The 7674-nt window shown below is 37.4% G+C and overlaps 1 pseudogene; it reads left to right on the top strand.

Annotated features, from left to right (window-relative positions):
- The first annotated feature begins 4931 nt into the window (after positions 1-4931).
- On the top strand, positions 4932-5049 carry LOC134912794 (5S ribosomal RNA; annotated as a pseudogene).
- Positions 5050-7674: the final 2625 nt, after the last annotated feature.

Below are 7674 nucleotides of genomic sequence, written 5' to 3'. Positions count from 1 at the left end.
TACAAAAACCCTTGTACGCTATTTACTGTGCCTTCCTGGAAGGTCATTTGTGGTACGCATTTTAAGTGTAAAATATTGTTTTTTGAATAAATTTGTAGAAGTCTGCACCATGATTCTCCATTATTTGTTTTGCATGTACCTAAACTGAGGAGCTAAACAAAGAATCATATACGGTGGGGACGACTTACTACGAATATTAAGAAGGATACCAGATAAGAGACTTATTGCTTTTTCTTTGATCCGGATTATTGGACTTTGATTGGACTTTACACATTTTTCATGATATTGTCACGAGACTTTTTCTTTTGTTGTACATTTTCTGCGATAAATAAGACGGATGTTAAGGTTCTAATCACACCAAATAAGGTGTGCCATATACCCTTTCCAGTGCGCAGGAACTTTTTCCCCTTTTTTTGTATTGTTCTTTTGTGATTGGTGCAGTCACTTAAAAGTTCCAGCAGCCAGTTTACTAGCAAGGATCGCAGGTGGTACCATTGTCTCTTTCAAAATCTCAGCAGGCGCTCAGCATCTCTTCTCGTTTAGGTGAGCCTGGCCGGGCCGGATCAAGTGGCTTTGAGGGCCTTATACGGCCCTCGGGCCTGAGGTTCCCCACCCCTGACCTAGTACCTAGTACCTACTAGTGATAAATTCAGTTCTTAATGTGCCTTGCTGCTCCCAAAAGCAAACAAATACTCTTCCCAAGTTAACCTAAGTAATACAGTGTCTGGTTAAGGTTACCTCCTCTTTGAATATTATATCTGCTGGGTATCCAAAAATCCATCCTGCAACTCATCTTATGACCTAAATATTTCTAGATTGCTTTATTTTGATGCCCCAATAGTCCTACAAATATAAATGAAATCCTGATTTATATGAATTCAATAGAAAAACATGATTGCAGAATGTATACTAGCATACATCATGCAGCGCTTGACATCATTTTGAACATTATTTTAAACTAAATTCTTTTGGGAATATTTGTAACAAAGTGTGTACTGTATTTACTTTAGTAGACTTTCTAAATGTAACCTAGCAACAAAAAAAGATTTTGCTTAATGCATTTAAAACAATAATTATTTAAAATACTTTGTTGTTTACTTTAAAGGTTTCCTGCAAAATAAAAAATAAAAATGTAGGAATTATGACAAGTTAGAATATGCAGCTTTTTAGTGGAATGTTTAAGTCCTTTTCCACTTAACAATTTTTATGCTGGTTTTATTACATGCTTTCCTTACTCCAGGTATAATAATAAAAGCTAAATATGAACTTCAAATCCTACTACATGTAAAATTCCAAATATCTAATTACATCTTGCTAATATAACCTAGCCAAAGAAGAATACAGAGAGAAGTATTGGGTGAAAAAACTGTCACTGCCCATACTGGTGTCTTGCCTTCACAACAAACAAGTGATATCTTTAGCAAGTCATGTGGTCCCAAGGCAAGTCCACTGATTCCGCAGGAAACAGGACTTGCACCCTGAATCTTATGTGGCCTGATCAATATCATCAACTTGTTTCCAGCCTATTGAGTTGTTCTCCATGAGAAACAACTGGTTACATGCCTTCTGACTTACTGGTATTGACCTACATTGCCAACTTCATGGTTCATCCATCAGTAACTTCATTGGCTGTTTGTAAGCATAAGTCCAGCCTTAATGGAAAATCCTCAGTATGTTGGACAGATAATCAGAGAGGGTGCATTTTGCTCAATCAGTAGGTTGACTAAAAAAACAACTTCATCTCATAAGTATAGATATATCATAGATATAGCGTTTATCCATTTTTACAAAACTTAATCAATATACACTTCTGTGGCAAAATGAGGAGTTTGACACTTTCAATCACATACAAAGGCTTGCAAGGAAGAGTACTTTTTTTCCTCTGTTCCCTCCAGAACCCAATGTTCCAGGGAGTTAGGGACAGCATGTTTGATTAAATGTAATAACTGCTGGGACATGTTCCTCTTACGAATTTCAAGTGAATTAGTTACAGTCACTTCAATGTATTACTTAAATAACGTATATCCTGTATAAATATATCTGTATCATCATATACTTTACATAATAGTATATTTCATGCACTATATAACTATACTGGGCAAACTCACCTACCAAATCAAAGCATCTCCTGTAGTTCCTATCCTCTGTAACCAAAGGTGTACTCGGGATGATATCTCAGTATAGACTTTCATGAGCATCTATATATGAAGATACGTAAGCATGAGAAAAAACAACACAGAAATCCCCCAGCAGACTATAATGGACTAGTAAATGAGATTTGCATCATATATGATAGGAAAAATGCAGAGATCTCAGGTCAAGCCACCAGCCACTTCATGGCGTCTCTGATATGGTGGTCCTAAAACTACATGATAATAGTACCCAATGGGTCATACATTTTTGGATTGCTACATGATAATATCACATGTATTCATATATTTCTAAGTTTAGAGCTAACTCACCTGGAGACACCCCAAAATCCTCCAATGGCACTACAAGGACCAGCAAACCCTCCAACTGCTTGCTGATCCCATACATGCCTCTCACAACAGTAATACCCAAAAATGGTAATCGGCTCAATTTTAAAATATGATAACAAATAATGTAGCTACTGAATTTATCTGGTACAGTTAGAAAAGTAAGCATCTGTACAACTACCTTATATAAGTTTCTTCAAGACAGAGCATTGGCACTCACAATATTATTAAGTAAAATAGCATACAGTAACTCAGTTAACCCAATTTCTTCCTTTACATACAGTATGCTTACTAGTGAGAAAATGGTTCTGCTAGGGTAATACCAATAGCGAAGAGATAAGACCTTTAGAACTGATTCTGGTGGACTTCACTTTTAGTAGCTGCCTTTCCTATAAAGATGTACATGTTTACTTGAAATATGATGCACCATGTGCTACAGTACATCTCCAAGTAGAAAAAAATTATCTTCCCAGGGTATAACTGAAGTTTTGTTAACAACATAACACTAATGGAGTTTCACTAAAACAGGATGAACACTGGTCGATATACTGGTCGATATACTATAATGTCCATTAAATCAAATGCATGATATATCAATAGCAGACATCATTGAGCGGGCATTTTATATCTGTCTGGACCAACATATCAAGTGGCAGATTGGTCAGTGTGTATAGCTTACATAATCAGTGCAATGGCAGGACAGCAGAGAAATCTTTGCAGTGTGTAACCAGCCTAGGAGCACCAGTGAATAGTCTAGTACCAAATAATACAGCTAACAGCACTCACTCAGAGCAATGATGCAAGACAAGACAGAAGGCCAGTAAGTCTGGGTCTGAAAGCACTTTTGTGGTCAGGGGTGGCAGCAGTCTGGGAAATAGTAGAATGGTCCAGGTGAATTACCTCTGTGCAACCTACACAGCCATATTTCCATCTAGCTGACCGGCTGACCGCGGCAAGAGGCCGCTTTTCACTCCACTACAGCGGCTTGCTACCACTGCCGGCCAGCGATTACGAGAACAGGAGACGGCCGCACATTCCTTCCCGGCGGCAGATACTCAGCATTGGGCTACCCTCCCCTCTGCCTCGCTGTGCAATTACATCGTGTATCTCAGCAGCTTGTTATATCGCCGGCTGGCGATAAGGAGAACAGGAGACGACTGCACACCCATTCTTAGTGGCAGGTGCTCGGCACTGGGCACCGAATCTTTCCTCTCCGCCGTGCATAACATCGGGCAATGCAGGACTCACTAGCCGGGGACGCTCGGCTAGTTTATACCAGCCCCTGTCGGAGAGGTAATATACGTTTCTAATACTATCCGGAATTGCATTTACAAACTCTCCTGTTTCCACCATATTGCACAATAGGAAATATTACATTGGATAGCCATCTTTATTATACGGCTGAACTTTTATATCACCTGAGACAGATATAGGTGCACTGTCAATTTACATGTTTTAAATTGTTTCTATCATGAGAATAAATTCTTAATATTTGACACGTTGTGCTCTCTATTTTATATTGCTGCTGACACACAGCGCAGCCACGTTTTGTTTCTTCTTAGTTCGTTATTCCATCTCACATAGTGGTTGTGGCAAGCGCAGTGTCTCAGGAGCCTGTTTTACATTTGTTTATTATTGTTTGATACATTTGGATGAGGCGCTGTATAAGTAGTTTTCTTTGTTGTTTTTTATTAATCCTGAATCAAGGCAGGCAGCAGATAAGCTTAGTTCAGAATCAGGGCAAGAAACAAACAAGTTGAATCCAAAAACAAGCTAAAGACAAAATGAGTGAGATTGCAACAAAATCTAGTTAACAGTCTGAGCCACGAATAGAGAGGAAAACATGCAGTAATGGAGGATTAGAAACCTTAGTACAAATCAGCAACCAGGTGGAGTGGACATATGGCAATTTAAACATACATGTATGTTTGGAAAAAGCAAATAAGATCAGAGCGACCATAGGTGGTAAAATACTTTAAGAGACTAAAAAAATTCTTATAAAACAATGAGGGGTTTATTTACAACGAACATTTGAGACAATTGAACATATGAAGTATAAAAACATAGAAAGAGAGGGCAACATGCATAAAATGCTGTTTTTAAAAAACGGTTGCAAAATTTTTTTTAAAAGAACTTTCCATAGGACATATAAAAGACAGTAATAAAAAATAGTGCTAGGTCTAGAACTAGTGACACTTGGAGAAAGAGGAGGGGACCTCTCCAATCGTCTATCAAAGAGAGAGAGATGTTCTGGATACACGAAATGAAATCTCTTCATCCAGACGGACTGAATGAAGGCTACGAAATAGCTCCTTTCTTATGAACGTAAGCCTGCCATTCCCAATACTTTCATCTTGCCATCACCTACTTACTTGCTCCTAGCTAAGTGCATATTGTTACGTGGGGCGGTGTCTCCCCAACCTCTGTATCCTCTCTTCCATTGCCCAGATCCTATATTACAGTCATACCACACTGGATATGCCCAAATCCGTCTGATCTTGGAAGCCAAGCAGTGTTGGCCCGGCCAGTACTGGGTAAGGTAACTTCCCAAGAAGACCGGGTGCTGTAACAATAACTGGATCAGGGGCGTGCTATTTCCATTTCTATATTCTGACCTATAAAATTACTTCTTTATATATGACGTTATCCACCTATGTATAATTAGTATAAACATGATATTGATTGCCACACCCACTCCCAAATATATTTAATCTATGTTTAACCACTGTATCTCAAATCAAATCCCCTATTATAATTCTATAGGGGTGTCATTCTCACATGATTTGCACTGTGTGTATATATCTATCAGATCAAGGATATGAATCACACACAGCAACATATTTAGTACATAGAACTTTGAAGATCTTCTATATACAGTATTGAATACACATAACTACTGTACTATATATAAGCACTGATTCCGCTCTTATACTTTATTTACATGTGCGGTTTTCCGGTGTGGAGACAATGGGAACATGCCTCACCCATCTAACTGAATGAATGTTTTCTATGAAAAGATGGCCGCCGGCACCCGCTTCCATTACAAACAACTGTCCCGTCGTATGGACTCTAAAAATATGGCCACCGCACTTTCCTGTATTTCAGCCGGCGCATGCGCAGAAAGAAGCCGCGGACACCGGAAGTGGGGCGGAAATGACGCGATTAGCGTTTTTTTACCGGAAATATCAATCTTAACAGACTTTAAAGTTTTTTAAAGACTCCCTGCACATTTTACAAGCGCAAACCAAGCGCTTTAATACATCTAATGCCTCCCTCACCATTAGGTTTAATCAATATGTGATTTTGAATCCTGCTTTCTAAATATCAATTAATCACAGGAAGTGATGTCACCAACTACTTCCACATCCATATGGGTATATATAGATGATGTGTCCCACTTGGCTCATTTCCCCTTGATGAAGTCAGACCAGACGAAACGCGTTGGGTGATTCCTGCTACTATTGAAATCCTCAGTTAAGCTGCTTTTTCTTTATACGGAACTTTTTATCTATTTGTATCTCTACACATAACTTTAGTCATATATTTATCTCTAGAGCTTCTAATTTTTAAATACATGTATTCTTAGCACTATTTTTTATTACTGTCTTTTATATGTCCTATGGAAAGTTCTTTTAAAAAAAATTTTGCAACCGTTTTTTAAAAACAGCATTTTATGCATGTTGCCCTCTCTTTCTATGTTTTTATATTTCATGTGTTCAATTGTCTCAAATGTTCGTTGTAAATAAACCCCTCATTGTTTTATAAGAATATTTTTAGTCTCTTAAAGTATTTTACCACCTATGGTCGCTCTGATCTTATTTGCTTTTTCCAATTTTTACCCATCCTGCACACGTACAAGTGCAGGTTTTTCTTAAGATCTAGCAGACGCCCCATAAAGAAAGGGGAGTGGCATATAGGGACTAGGTATTCCACTGGGGTATATTATACGTACTGTGAAAAATTACTGTCTACTGCATTTTTGGCGCTGTTAGCTCACCATATACACACATACATGTATGTTTACATGTTACATCTTCTACAGTATTTGCATTCTGTTTAGAATTAAAAGATCAAAACCAATGACACCTAGAGCAGCAAAAACGATGAACATCGACAACAGTCTTCAATTAAAGCTGAAGCCCAGCTAGACAACATTGATATTTGTAGTTGTCCGTTCGTTTTGGTTGAGAACCAAAACTAATGGTTAAAGTAGATAGTTTATCCCTTGGTGTCCTTGGGACTCTTTTCTTTAGCCATCCAATTACCAGACATTTTCACACACTGTGCTAGTGTTCAGAAAAAGGGTCACTTTTCCTGTGGAGAGGGGGTGAGATTATTTTGACCATCTATAATAAAAAATTATAATATTTAAAATAAAATGTATTGGGGGTTTTTAACCATTTGTTTAAATAGTACTTATTCTTAGCAATAAACTTTTCAGTCTCCATTTTATTATTGGGAGATCATTCCTTGAGCCTCCATTTTTGGAATCAGATGAAGCTTTACATTTGATCAAATTCAAGCTACTGTATGTCTCTGGAAGTTAATTTTGGCTAATATCTTATTGACAAAAGTTTTATTAAAGTACATTAATTGAACTACACATATTTGAACACATGTACTGTAGTTGCAATGCACTGTAAGAATATCTAGTTCTGTACCTGTAATAGGGTGTAGGCAGCATGTCCTGTTTATCATTGGCAATCTGGTCCGATTCTGGATTGATGATTTTATATTTCCATAAGATATTTTTATTTAGATTTGTGTAATGTAATTTTAATCTTCTGTCACTTTATTCTGATACAGTATGTTTTGTCATTCCTGTAACCTTGCCACCTTGTAGCACAGTATTGTGTGTCTACTCTTTCCCTCTGAAGAGTAAGTGGACAAATACATTAAGAAGAACCTTGAAAAATGTTACATCACCCACTTGTGCAGCTTACAGAATTTCTTTGTTGAGCATGATGGTTCATTTAGACCATGTATTGCTTATTATGATCTCAATAACAGTAAAATAAACAATATTTAAGTTATGCCAATCATAGCTAGGTTATTCAGCAAAATTTAATTTGCACAAAGATGGACAGTGGCTATAAACCATCTGCGCATCCTTGGTGACAATTTAGATTTTTGTGATAAAAATAAAGAAATCAGGATAAATTATATCAGGTTTTTTTACTTAACGTTTGATATAGTC

Source organism: Pseudophryne corroboree, chromosome 4 (genome assembly GCF_028390025.1).
Source record: "Pseudophryne corroboree isolate aPseCor3 chromosome 4, aPseCor3.hap2, whole genome shotgun sequence".
Classification (NCBI taxonomy): Eukaryota; Metazoa; Chordata; class Amphibia; order Anura; family Myobatrachidae; genus Pseudophryne; species Pseudophryne corroboree.
This window is presented reverse-complemented; position numbering and strand designations above follow the sequence as displayed.